We start from the raw sequence: 13,388 nt of genomic DNA, 5'->3' as shown, positions 1-13,388 counted from the left end.
ATTCGCCCTGCCTCATTGGTGGTTTGTGACTGCAGCTTGATTGGCCGTTTTAAGGCCTTTGCACACTGAGTCCCTTTTTTCATCCAACATTGTTGCACGTCTAAAGATAAATACAACATTGCGTTGTGTCAATCATGTTTGCACACTTACTCTGAAACTTTCGTCTGTCAAAATTTTTTATTACAAGTTCAATTTTCTGTATTTTCGCTTCCGCCAGAAGCCTATACGGAGCTGTTTGACCAAGAGTCAGTGAAGAAAATATGGCAGCGGGACACAGACACGACCAGACAGAGCAAAGGGTCGCACAGCATCCTTTTATAACTCAGATAGTTCACTTTCAGCACATCAGATAGTAATATTCAGGTCGATGATGATGACAAGCAAGATGTGGACTGCACACAGACAGAGAGGAAGACGCATAGAACAGAAAAACACATGGGACTCAGTGTGCAAGGTTTCTGTAGGCCTACTCCTTCTTTGCATCCAATGGGAATATACAAAAGGCAAATATTTGCCAATGTTAATCTGATAATTTAGTAATGATGATAGGCTTATTTAGACTTAATAAAATGTTTTACCTTTATTTTATAAGGAACAAATATGTAGGGTTGCTAAGCCTGGCTCTCAGCTGTTTCAAAGCACTGTTGCTGGATTTTTGTATGTAATCATCTATATGCCAGTGTCAAGGGTGTGTTTTAGCTGGTCTTTGTAATCATGTGTAGTTGCCCCTGTTTTATGTTTTATGGTTCACTTATAGCATACATTAACACACTTATTGGCTTTTCTTTGTACTAATCCTATTAGGTGTTTTATATTGCTTGATTTAGAGCTGCAAATTTTTATATTTCGTATTTTTTGTTTGGCATTGTCTGTAACTTGCTGTCTGTCTTGGGCAGGACACTCTTGAAAACAAGATTTTTAATTTCAAGTTTTTTTCTTGATAAATAAAATAATTAAATAAAATACATTTTTAAAAAATCATGTTACTGGATCATTGCAATATCACTGACAACAAGGGTAATTTTTCCTGCATAAAAAATGGGTTTTGATAGTTTTAAGTACATTATGCTGTAACATACAACCATATTTTCATTAAATAAATAATCTCAATACTCAATACTGAATCACATTTTTTTTAATCCAACATTGAACATGCAAGAACATACAACATCTTATAGAGGATGCTTCTTCCATAAATATACAGAGCAAAGCATGCACCTTATGAAGGAGAGGAAAGACAAAATGAATAAGTAAATAAATAAACAAAATAAAATACACTTGGGGGAGATTTACATATAATTAAATAAGAATTGTAAAAGGTAAGCTTTAATTTATTATTAAAGCACTAGACACATAAAATTTAACAAAATGGAGCAAAGACATTGAGATCGAAAACAAGGATCATATTCAATAATATAATCAAATTTTATTAATGAGTTTATTTAACTTTTGGGGGAAACAAGCCACTTAATAAATTTAGAATGTGCATTATCCACAATAGATAGGGTCATTGACTCTGGGACCTGTGTATGTAACACTCCATAATAACAATGAAACACCCTAAATTTCAAATTCTACTTATCAACTAAAGTTGTGTAATTCAATATGTTACCGTTAGCCTACAATCTAGTAAATCAGTAACAAAATGAATACCTCTCTAAAACCAATCATTCAATAAAGATTTCCTGCTAACTACGATGACTCTCTTGTTCCACAGTGTTGAAACATGGGGAGGAAAATTATGAGTAAATATAAGTTTCCAGAACTGGAGAATCTGTTTGTGGATCAGTGAAGTGGCAATTAGGAAGGTCGGGTGTCATCGCGAGATGTAAGCGCGGGATTTTCCAGGTCGGTGGGTGGGGCCAAGCTGCTCTTTATCTGTCTGTCCGTCTGTCTCTGCCTCTCTGCCACACAGCTAACGGCAGGCTAGCTTGACAACAGTACCACGTAACAACGTCGAAGTCTCGGTCAGCCTAATGATAGAACACGCCTGTGTTTCTTCTTATATCGTCAGCGTCCTCTACAAATCCCCCTCTTCTTTTCCTCTCCACTAACGGTTCATGTCATGCGTTCATGATCAGGATCGTCTCTGCAACACACCGAGGAGCTAACGTTAACATTCCACTGAGGGCTGAGGTAAGGACAACTGGAGCCTCAACACAAGCTTTGTACTGATTGATGTGTATTAGCCGGACGGTCACAAGATTCTGCCTGTGCGCACTGTGTTGTCACCAACCAATGTATCCAGCTGTTGCCTCCTTCACATCCAGGTCAGTTTCTGCTGATATATTTACCAAATGAATCATCTAATACACGCCTGCGTCCTCGTTTAGTGCCGTTAATATCATACACCTCCAAAAATAGCATTTAAAAATAGACTTCAGATGACTTTATGGTTATGAGTATGAATATATTCTCAACATTGCAGCTATAAAGAACCAGTATTTACGGTGTCCGCATATACTGTATACTTGGAATGGATATGAATACATTACGTTATTTTAGAATTTAGTATGTAGTTGAATACATTTTAGAAAAATAATACAAAACTACCTTGCAATGTGTTTTTGTGCTCTAGGTGTTAAAGCTGACCTCTAGTCAGTGATAATTTGAGGCAAACATAATTGATATGAGCAACTGTTTTATTTTCTAGAAAAGAAATGACTCATGAGTTATTCCCTAGTATACCCTCTGTAATATTCCTTTTATCAGTTTAATAACAGCAACTAGCAGTCTGTGTAATCTTTGGATCTTTGCTTCAAACTAGGAATGCACGATACTGGATTTTTTGCCGATTTATAACAATCTATTTGGCAGATAACCAACTATGTGGTAAACATAACGTTACTGAGTGTCATTAATGGAAACTGCTCCCTAGTGTGTATCAGCAACATATAATTCAAGGCAAGAAAAACTGGCTCCGGTTCTAATGATCTTTCTTAAGTGTGCTGCAGTGTAACTGAACACCTCAAGCAACTGAAGACAGGCTGAGAGGTTTATCTCTGTGATGACACCATTCATTCATTCATTCATTCATTCATTCATTCTCCATAACCACTTATCCTGTTAGGGGTATCCGTAGTAGGGGTGAGGGGGGGAAACGATTTTTAGATGCATGGCAATGCTGACATGGACGATTTGGCATCGATTCACAAATGTCAATAATCAGTTATGTAAATGTTTGTTCATAACATGATACTGACGTAAGAAAATAGGTGGAACTCAACTGCAAAGTCAGTTAAGCACCCTGGCTGTCTACAGCGCAGATGAGCTGAAGTTAACTTGTACTAATTCATCTTCACAAAAGACAGCGGTTGCAAGCTTGTTTTAATTTAAAGTGCAACTTGCAGGTTTGTTTTTTTTTTTTAAATATATTTATAACCTTGTCTGAAAATTACCATATGAGAAGTTAATTCAGAATTTATTATGGTTTAAATGACAAAAGGGCACAAATTCAGAGGAAAAAGTGGCTGTTTTCAGCTCCTCTTCTAAAAACGCTTTTTTTTTTCAACAGCGCCTGATACTACGTCACGAGAGGGACTGTGCGTCCTTGACCCTGCCTCTGTCCAATGTGCAGTAGTAGGTAGTAGTGAGTTTGAGCGGTAGTAAACTTGTGAGTTAGTATTTTTTGGTTGTTAACAGTGCATTTCACCATTTGTGATTATGCCGAATTATTGTGTTTGTGCAGGTTGCACATTGAGTCCACCATTTTCCGGACAGGAAAAGGAGTGGAGTTAGTTTTTGTGCCTGGGTGCGTTTTGTGCAGGTGAAGAGGCGCGATTTCACGGCTTCATCTGTGACCAAAAACGTGGTCGTGTGCAGCGCTCATTTTGGACAGGAGGATTATGTTCCTGGCGGATGTCCGCCAGGAACATAATCATACCCCCAATCATACCCCCAATGTGTGACATCACACACTGGGGGTATGTGCTGGGCTGCGAACCTCGGGTCGAGGGCGGGCTCCGCGGAGAGGGAGGCCTCCGTGTTTGAGACGGGAGCGGGCGGCGTGAGGGTTGATGGGCAGTGTGAGGCATGTTATGTCTGGTTTGGGGGTCAGATTCTCCACCAGAGCTCAGAAGGCATCCACCTCCCTGCAGCACATACTCTCCACAGCTGAGACCATGGGCTGGCAGTTCCCACACAAGAACCTATCATACAAAAAATTATCAGGAAATCTCCGTATTTCTCTCTGTCTCTCTCTCTCTCTCTCTCTCCCCTGCGGACATCAATACACCGTAATGCGGAGTTATAACACGCATAGGAAGATACGTCTGATAAAAGCTGATATTTGTGCATTAGTTTCTGTTATGGGTAAGTAGCATTAGTTATCTAATACTGGCAGAAGTATTGGTAGCTTTGTTATAACCTAATACGCGATGGCAAACTTAATGTTGTGATGTGAACACAGCATTAGACATTGTTAGCTGTCGTTAGCTAACGCTGGTCGCTCACCAAGACACCTGCCCAGTTCTCCACTGGTTCTCCTCACACCACAGCTCTATTTCTCTCCTGTGGCCGTTATTTCTCCTAACCCTGATCTGTTCCTGGTCTCTTGGACGCCTAGCAGGCTCATAATTATAAGCCTGTGGGCCGTCATATGCATATGAATGTTCATTTTCAACCTCTTCAGTCTCAAAACTAGTACTGGGATCCATGTTTATTAATGTTACACTCAATCGAACTCAGCCGGACTGCCTTACGCTACGTCACTTTCGGTTAGTGGGTTTTTAGATGCGGAAGCAAAATTCTCTCACAAAAACGGCCAAAAGTGACTGTAGTGTGTATATGTTTTTGTTTTTTTGTTTTAATCGAGTTTCTACATCATTTTCCTACACATTTATTCACCATGGTCTCCAACCTGCAAGTTGGGCTTTAATGTCTAAATAATTACATTTGCGAGGGGCACATGAAGTATATTGTGAATACTTAGTAACGCCATCACCCAGAAACAAACATTTATGAGAGAAGCAGGGATCAGCATGTAAACCGGCTGACCAACACACACTGCAGCATGAACTCAATTAAAACACCTCTGTGGGGAAGAAAATAACTCTCTGCTCAGTCTGTTTTACCTCAAAAACCCCATGCCTGGCCTGCCCAGTGTCTTGGCTTTCACGGGCACAAATGGAGAGAGAGGCTACTCGCAGTTCCTCTGCTGGCATAACGTAAATAACAACACAGCGGCTGTGACGGAGCACTCTCATTTTATTCTTATACACACAGGAGACTGTAAGATGCTTTCAAATTCATTCACTCATTCATTAATTCATTCATTCATTCATCAATGCAGTTAACTTTTTCAAAATTAAAAGGATGCGGACTATATATTATTGAATAGAACGTGAAATGCAAATACTGTTTCAGGGGAAATATTACAGTAGGCTACGCAAGCACTGAACCCTACGCAAGCGTGTGTATATCCCATATATATGTCTATCCCACAATGAGCAAGCATGAGCATCCGCAGATGGATACAATCTGACAAGCACCCCTGGTTTAAAAGTGGGGGTATGGAGGTAGGTTGAAGGGGAAAGGGACATGGACAAGAGCCACACTGAATGCAAGTAAAATAATCTGTTTATTCAATTACGGATCACCAAAAATACAGAATGCTATATTTTAAAAGAATGAGAAAAATAAATCATGTCTTGAAACCAAACAATTTGATACAGTGTGATGCATCGATAATTGTTTTATTATCGAACCGTTTTTTTTTTTGTTGTTGTTGTTTTTTTTAAGATATTTTTTGGGGCATTTTAGCCTTTAATCGATAGGACAGACAAGCATGAAAGGGAGAGAGGGAGAGGGAGTGACATGCAGCAAAGGGCCACAGGCTGGAGTTGAACCCGGGCCGCTGCGGCAACAGCCTTGTACATGGGGTGCCTGCTCTACCATTTAGCCACCGACGCCCTTACCCTCTGTATCTTAATCGAATTGAATCGTGTGGTGTTTATCACAGGGCTTAGCCAACCATTCCCGCTCAGATTCACACCTCATGTCCCTGGAGTTTGTCCTGTTCTTCAGAAGGTTCTCTTACTCAAAAAAGATCTACAATTATGGAAAATACCCTGAAATTACATTATTTTATCTAATATTGATGTGGTTTATTTTAATCTACCTGTCGTTCAAATGTGAGTGTGGACCCCAAAATTTAAAAAAAAAAAAAAAAAAAGTTTCCAGTCCAGAGTGAGTGAGACCAAAAGAAACTTAAGGTCAGATTATTTTTCTTAAGTCATAGAGCTCTTTAGCAGAAAATTTTCCTGATGGTTTATGTTATTGTTCACTGGTGTACAGTAAATATGCTCTGTTCTTTCAACATTGGATTATGTTGTTAATGTGCTAACTGGCTAAGTAGTATCAAGATGGTCATCTAGTTTCCCTTTTTGAATGACAGTTACAGACTACTACTGTCTGGCTGCTCTTAATGCTGCTCCACCCTGGCTTCTTCCTCTTTGATTGAATGTGGAACAATTAGGGGTGCAACATAAACAAAAACGTGTAGGTCAGACAACAATTACATGTAAATAAACTGCACATGACACAAAGCACATGATGATATTGTTACAGTTCATCACCTTTGAAAGCTGTGAGATTCTGAGCTGTGGACCTGCTCATCTTGTCAGTATGTGAAACTAATGTTAGCTCAAACAGCTACAGTGGAGAGCACGTGGCATGTGTCATCATCAGACCTATATCAAACCCTTGCCTTAAGGGTCTGTGTGACATAAATCTCATCATATGTCCATGGTCCATGCGGACATGGGATTACAAGTGCAGACATGTCAGAGTTTGACATGTTTAATAAGCATAACTGTGTGTTCTGTGTCCACTCTGATTTTGGAATATATCCACCCTGTTTGGCTAGTTTTGCACCGGAGGGACGCTCATAAAGATCTCACATTTAAGGAAGGATCCTTAAAGGAGAAGTCTGGTATTTTTGCACTTTAAGTCCCATTTCTGGGTTGTTTATGATGAAATAGAGTGGTTAAGACCAAAATTTTAACGATTGTTCCTTTTCGGAGAATTTGGCTTTCCCCTGCCTAGCTTAACAGGCAGATTTCCACATGTCTATGGCCATGTGTATATGTGTCCTAAAACCACCCTAAATGTTCGTTTTCAAAGCCATGAAACACACCGACTGGTCAGTAGCGTTCCTTGATGTTCTGACATAAAAATCGTAGCAAACTGTGGTTTTCATCAGTGTTTTAGTTTAGTTTAGTTTATTGTAGTACAGTGTACAGTCAATGCAATGAAATGCATTTTGCCAGACCCCTTCTCAAACCTCATATCACAATAAAAATAATAAGTCAGTAAATAGTCCATAAAATAGTCTAAAAAACATTCAGTAAACATCCAGAGGAATAATCACGTGCACACATAGCACTAAAGTGCTACTGTTAAGCAGTCTGATGGCCTGTGGATAAAAACTATCCTTGAGATGACTGGTGCGTGTTTTCGCTATTCATCTTGATTGTGGAACTATTTTTTCAAGCTGCCTCACGCCGGTGTGTAAACTTCATTCGTTTGACCCTGAAGCGTTATACACTCCAGCCCACTTGACAGCGATAATGCTGTGAGTGTCACCAACCAGCAGGAAACCATTGCAATGTAATGGGACACAGAAAAGAAGCAGAAGAAAGCTGGCATTGTGTTCAAAGGCATCATACAATTACAAACTCTTTCAATCACTTCTCACTTTATTTTTTACCTTTTATACAGTGTGAAAATAGTTTTAGTGTGATGTGCATTTTATTTGCAAACCCCCCCCCCCTGAAAAGATAAGAAATAAAAGCTTTTGTTGAAATGAACTGTGTTGTTCAGTTCAGAGGTCAGAATAAATCCTCTATCTCCCTCGCTGTGAATCCTGCATATTGTCCAGTGGGGGATAGGAATGCGTCTCTGATGGTCCACACCACACAACTAGGCAGTGCAACTCGATTTCCACGTCCAAGTTGTTGGCACTTGAGGGCCCACTCCAGAATCACTCTATATGCCACCAGTCAGTATTGTCTGAAAGTAACATGGATATTGCGTAGATTTTGCATCAGCAGGGAATAACAGAATGTTTGTTTCAAGGGGCTGCTGCTATAGCCTAGCCTATGTAGCCTATGTGTATTTAGCCCAAACATATGCTATGACTGGAGGGACTTCTGAAATTGAAATTCATTACATCAAAGAGCAAAAAGGTTACATAGCCTACCTCTTCGACAGCTGCCCATTCAATCCCTCGTGTGTGGGACGCTTTTTCCAGTTAATTTTAGGGAAGTAAAAAAAAGTCTCCAGAACAGGTCTATTTATCAGCTGGCGAACATTGCATCGTTATCCGTTATACAGGCCGGCGACACATCAGTCTTGTCAGCGGAGACATTCAGATTTGCCATCTCCGCAGTGACTATGAGGTCCCATTCGGCACAGCACCTACTCTCTTCCTCTGTGGGCATCTGTCTGCACTCTCCACAGGAGCACCATCAAGTGCCAGTGACTCTGGACACTTTGCACTGCAACCGTGCCATCTATGAAGATATGGCAAAGATAATGGCGGACAACGGCTACAATCAGTCCTGGCTCCAGTGTCAGCGAAAAATGAAACACCTCAAAGTTGTGACACGAAGGCAAACAATACTAACAAAAGGAGTGGTAGGGGCAGGGCAACTTGTCCCTTTTTCGAAGACATCGATGCACTGCTCCGCAATAGACCCACATATAGCCCTGGTCTGGGGGACGGGTTAAATCTGAGGACATCGTTACCATGGAGCCCACCAACAGCGAGGACAGTTGGACTGGAGTAATGCCAGACAACCAGCCTGGTATGTTTGACCCACCTACAGCTTACTAAAAATTACCAGTCACCTCAATAAAAATAGTTTCATTATTAACTAGGTTAACGTAATGTTGCGCTGTTTACTGTATTACTGTAACATTAACTGATAACTGGCTAGATAAGCAATCAAGTATGTAGAAATATGTAATGTAACGTTGCACTGTGGTACCCTATTCAAACAAGCGGGTGAATTTTAATGTTACACACACCTTTGCTCTCAAATATATAGGTTATTGACGTATGTTAATGTCTACCCAATATTACAGACTCTCATCAAGAAAGACTAACGTTATTCCAATCAAATTGAGTGATGATGTCTGCCCTATGTTATGTGCAGATAATGACGATGATTGTGCCAGGACACCGACCTCAGAAGCCACAGAAGCAACCCCCAGTGCAGCAGGTATGTTGATCATGATGTTGAGAAAGTAGCATGACACCAACCAGTCGGTGACAAGCGTTGGAGATCTGCATGGAGACTTTTTTTTTTTTCTTTACCTTCATATCCAAACACACACCTTTGCAGCTTGTTGTCTAGAGCAGTGGTTATCAAACTCTTTGTGACCAAGGCACACCAAAGGCAGCCAAAATCTCAAGGCACACCTGTATTCATATTAGAGCTGTAATGATTAATCGATTATTTGTCAACTATTAAATTAATTGCCAACTAATTTCATAACTAATGTGTTTTTTAAGAAAAAAAGTGAAAATTCTCTGATTCCAGCTTCTTAAATGTGAATGTTTTCTGTTTTCTTTATACCTCTATGACAACAAGCTATTGCCTTCTCACAGAGAGCTCCAAATCCCTTTGCCATCAGTACCTTGTGAACTATCAGCTAAAACCCTCACAAAGCCAATTAGCCATGATCTAGGGAGGAGACCTAAAAGGAATGTACAGCCCCCTGACTACTATGGGACTCCGCCACAGCAGAGGCTGTCCACACAGTCCCATGGCTCATTGAGTTACCACAGCAAGAAGACTTAAAGCACCAAGTCAGTCTCTAGTCTTCCAACAAGATCGCAACTTAGTAGGCATTCCAGGAGCAGCCATGCCTCTAATTTGAGTGATCTCCAAACCAGCATTCTTGAGGAAAAGAGAATAAGAGATGAACAGGAGGAACTTAAAAGACAAAGAAAGGAGGAGAATGAACTTGATGAACAATGTAAATTTATTGATGAGAAGGCCAGAGCTGCCCAGCATATGCAAGAAGACGCACACAAGGACAGAGACAGAGTTGTCAGAGAGGTTAACATGAAACGACGCGTTCGTATTAAAGAACAACAGCTCGAGTCAGCCCAGCTTGTTCCTACTTTTATTTGACAGAACCTCTCCAAAGATGCTGAAGATGATCACCTCAAAGGAGCTTCCACTTTTACTCTCATATCTCTTCCTGATAATGTAGCCACCTCATCCTCCAATGACCTGCCTCATTCCAGGGTGTTCACTCTTGCCCACACTAATTTGGGGTATGCTGACTCTGACTCTCATTCAGCTTTGAGTTCCTCATTTTCCAAACTTGGCCTCCCAAAAGGGGAGCTAAGAGACAAATTTTTTCCCAAGCCTCAACCAAGTCAGCAAAGCATAGCTACTGACCAAGCTGCATTCACTTTGCCCTCCATAGTTATTGCTCAAGCTGCGCCCACTTTGCCCTTCATAGCTAGTGCTCAAGTAGTCAGTTACCGATGCAAGCTATGTCATTCCAGCAGCCACATTCTGCTTACACACATATCCAAACCCCCAATGTTATGGATCTGTTCATAGCTTCTGCCTATGGAATACCAAGGCCCTCACTTCCTGTGTTCAAGAGTGGTCAAGAGAGTGATTTTGCCCTCCTGAAAATGGCTTTGGATAACATCCTTGACAATCATGCTCAACTTACTGAGCAGTTTAAATATCAGATCACATCATCTTTTGGAACATCTTGAACACCCAGGTGTTAAGAAATTAGCCAGATCCAGCATGCATGATGCAAGACCATATTCCACCACCCTCGAAGCACTACAAGAGAAGTATGGTCAGCCAACGCTGCTAGTTCATAGTAAAATTGGAGCAGTATTGAATTCTCCCATTGTTCACTTAGGTGATGTAGAGGCCTTTGATGATTTCTCCCTTTCTGTCCTTGCGTTTGTGGGAATGTTGCTGTCCCTAGAGGGCCCTGATGGGTCTGAATTAAAATGTGGCTCTCATGTTGACAGACTCCTCAGTAAACTCCCTGTGCCGCACAGAGATTGATTTGTTGAGCACTGTATCAATCGTAGCATTCTGACTGAGCAAGCAAACCAGACGTACTCCCTCCTTGACCTTTCAACCTGGCTACAGTCAAAGTCAAGAGCCAAACGTATATCGGAGACAGCGGTTGAGCTCCACAAATGGGAAAGACCACCAACTGGAAAGGAACGCAAGCCCTCCAGGCAAGTCTCCTCAGTCTACTTGTCGACAACATCTGAGATGGATGGCACAACACAAGCCTACACCAAAGAAAAGGTAAATGCTAATAAGCCTAAGCCTTACTGTCCCTACTGTGATATCAGAAACCATTTCCTTGGTTCACGTACAGAATTCAAAAACCTTTAAAAATGACATTGTGAAATGGATCAAAGAGAAGGAGAGATGTAGTAAATGTGGGAGAATACACAAAATGGACTAATGCACCTTAAGGAGGCCATGTAACATCTGTAAGGAAATTCATCTCACTGTTCTCCATGATGTCAATGTCAACAAATCTGCCACAGTGATGTTAACATCTTCTCCCTCAGAGCTCCTTTACATAGACAAACTCAACCGCTCCAATGAAGTCATGCTGACAGTTTTCAGTGTATCCCTCCACAATGGAGACAGGACCTCACAACTTCTGCAGTTCAATCAATCAATCAATCAATCAATTTTATTCATAAAGCCCAATATCACAAATCACAATTTGCCTCACAGGGCTTTACAGCATACGACATCCCTCTGTCCTTAGGACCCTCACAGCGGATAAGGAAAAACTCCCCCAAAAAAAAACCTTTAACGGGGGAAAAAAACGGTAGAAACCTCAGGAAGAGCAACTGAGGAGGGATCCCTCTTCCAGGACGGACAGACGAGCAATAGATGTCGTACAGAACAGATCAACATAATAAATTAACAGTAATCCATATGACACAATGAGACAGAGAGAGAGACAGAGACAGAGAGAGATGCAGGATAGACGGTAATGGTAGTAGCTTACAACAACATAAATGAAAGTAATAATATTATAATTAATAATAATATATTCAGTTCTTGATGATGGTGCAGACAGATCTATCCTGCTTCCCCAAGCTGTCCAGTGTTTGGGCCTCACAATGCAATCTGAAACCATCTCACTATGCACTGTGAGACAAAATATAGTGCAGGTGAATTGAGCGTCTGTATCCCTTGAAATCTCCCCCATTGACCAGCCAACTAAGAGACATGTCATCAATGGAGCATTTACTGCAGAGAATCTTGGATTGTCAGAGCACACATACCCTGTGAAGCAGCTGCAAGAGCAGTATCAACATCTACCATCCACCATCAGAGGTATTCCATTACAGCCTATCGATCATGTGTGCCCTCTGGTCCTCATCGGCTCAGACTATGCCCATCTGATTACAGCCACGGAGCCAGTACTCAAGGGACCCCCTAGTGGCCCATTAGCAGTACATACCAGGTTAAGATGGGCTCTCCAAGGGCCAGCCAGCTTAATCCAAACCCAGCACACCTTCTCATTTGCTCTTACCTGCTTTAAAAGTGAAATGTTGAGGAATGTGGAAATTGATTGACGATTGACGCTCTGCCCTATGTGAGACAGTCATGAGGTCAAAACAAGAAAAGTTAGCCCTTGATCTACTCCATTCCAAGACAGTCAGAGTAGAAATAGATGGTGAAATGCGGTGTGCCACTCCACTGCTAAGAGCTCCCAACATTTCTGTTCTTAAAGCTCCTAAGGAAGCTGTCCTGCCCCGTCTCTGTGCTACAGAAAGACACCTGTCCAAGGACCCTGATTTGTCTGATAAATATAAAGATGAACTGAATAAGCTTGTGCTATGTCCAGAGGATCCCCAGGGAGAAGGAAGACCAACCACAGGAAATCTGGTATTTCTCACATCACATTGTTGAACACAAGATTGTATTTGACTGCTCCTTTTAATACATGGGACAGAACCTGAATAAATGTCTTCTGCCTTGCCCAACACTGGGTCCCTCTCTCCTTGGAGTTCTACTCAGGTTCAGCCAACATGCCATAGCCATCTGTGGAGATATCAATGGTATGCTCCATCTGGTACACCTTTTGAATGACAACAAACCCCTACTGTGTTTTATATGAAGAAGGATGCAACTAGATCAGGAGCCCAGTGTTTATGAATGGCAAGTTTTGCCATTTGGAAGAACCAGCAGCCCATGTTCTGCCACCCATGCAGTCCACAAACATGTCCAAGATCATTGTGATGGAAATGAGGATGCCCTTCAGTCTGTCCAACATTGTTTTTATGTTGATAACTGTCTCCAAAGTGTTCCTTCCTCTCTTTAAGCCAAGTCCCTGATTGACAAAATGAGACCTTTGCT

The 13,388-nt window shown here is 41.3% G+C and overlaps 1 protein-coding gene across 3 annotated transcripts in view; it reads left to right on the top strand.

Annotated features, from left to right (window-relative positions):
• The first annotated feature begins 1,892 nt into the window (after positions 1-1,892).
• Positions 1,893-13,388, top strand: part of pomgnt2 (protein O-linked mannose N-acetylglucosaminyltransferase 2 (beta 1,4-)) — a 33,749-nt gene continuing 22,253 nt past the window's right edge. The window contains exons 1-3 of one of the 3 annotated variants that reach the window (XM_033638267.2): positions 1,893-2,136; positions 8,461-8,807; positions 9,159-9,224. The gene's annotated coding sequence lies outside the window, so the exon portion shown is untranslated. The remainder of the gene's footprint in view (positions 2,137-8,460; positions 8,808-9,158; positions 9,225-13,388) is intronic. The other 2 variants (XM_078172022.1, XM_033638266.2) reach the window with 2 other exon arrangements.

Source organism: Epinephelus lanceolatus, chromosome 10, assembly GCF_041903045.1.
Source record: "Epinephelus lanceolatus isolate andai-2023 chromosome 10, ASM4190304v1, whole genome shotgun sequence".
Taxonomy (NCBI): Eukaryota; Metazoa; Chordata; class Actinopteri; order Perciformes; family Serranidae; genus Epinephelus; species Epinephelus lanceolatus.
The sequence above is the reverse complement of the archived record's forward strand: the minus strand, read 5'-3'. Positions and strand labels throughout refer to the sequence as shown.